This window comes from Nannospalax galili, unplaced genomic scaffold (assembly GCF_000622305.1).
Source record: "Nannospalax galili isolate Female #2095 unplaced genomic scaffold, S.galili_v1.0 scaffold721, whole genome shotgun sequence".
Taxonomy (NCBI): Eukaryota; Metazoa; Chordata; class Mammalia; order Rodentia; family Spalacidae; genus Nannospalax; species Nannospalax galili.
In genome coordinates this window covers 60770-61904 of record NW_008344843.1, presented here as the reverse complement: position 1 = coordinate 61904, position 1135 = coordinate 60770, and positions in this window count along the sequence as shown.

The following is a 1135-nucleotide window of genomic DNA, read 5'->3' as shown; positions in this document are numbered from 1 at the left end:
AGAGGGGTGTGGGGTGTGTGGCAACCAGAAGGACACTGAGTGGCACAAGACTTGAACACCTGTGAAGGGGACGGGACAGCTGTGTTCCATGTTACCTCCCCTCCTCCTCCTCTTTCCATACTAAGTAGATTTCCTTAAATGGCCACATTATTACATTGCACTGTCACATTATTTACTTGTCCCCTGCTGTACTGTGACTGGTCCATTTACTTAAATGGAAATTAGGAAAAGACAACACTTAAATACTGGCAAAATTTGGCTGGTGAGGTGTTTCAGTAGGCAAAGGTGCCTGCCACTAAACCTGACAACCTGCGTTCAATTACCAGGACCCACAATGCAGGAGAGAACAAACTCACACAGGTTGTACACTATGGCACGTGTGTGCCTCTCTGCCCAAATAAGTGTAATAAACTTCAGAAAATACTGGAAAAGTAAAACATCTCAGGTGGCTTTATATATTGTAACTATTGAATTAAGCCTGCTTTTTAGTGCTTTAAATAATTAAATTGACCACTTTAAAATGTACAGTTCAGTGACATTAAGTGTGTCCACATCATTGTATGACCATCTGTCCCCACCACCTGTCCGCAGATATTTTTGTCTTGCAAAGCTGAAACTCTGTGCCCAGTAAACAAAAACTTCTCATTTCCCCCTTCTCTGAGCACCTGTCAATATCAGGTAATCAGTCCTCCTGCCTTAGGATGCTGGGATTGCAGACGTGAGCCCCGAACTGCCTACTCCATTCATTGTTAAGGCTGAGTAACAATAGTCCATGGTTTCCCCAGTGGCCTGTGGGATAACTGGATTGCTGCCCCTTTTGTGTGGTGCTGTGAGTGAGCTGCACAGCTGTCTTTGGGTCTCTCTTGCTTGTCTACTTCTTTTCTTGTGGCAAAAGCAGCTAAGGAAGAAAGGGTACGTTTGGGGCTCCACCGTTTGAGGGTGTGGTCTGTCATGACAGGAAAAGTTGGTGTCAGGAGTGTGAGGCAGCTGCTCACATTGTATCCACAGTCAGGAAATAGAGGGAGGCGAATGCTGGGGCTCAGTGCACTCTCCTTTTTATTCAGTCAAACTAGGACCTTGGCTTATGGGACGGAACTGTCCATATTCGGACACATCCAGAAGTGTGCCTCAAGGG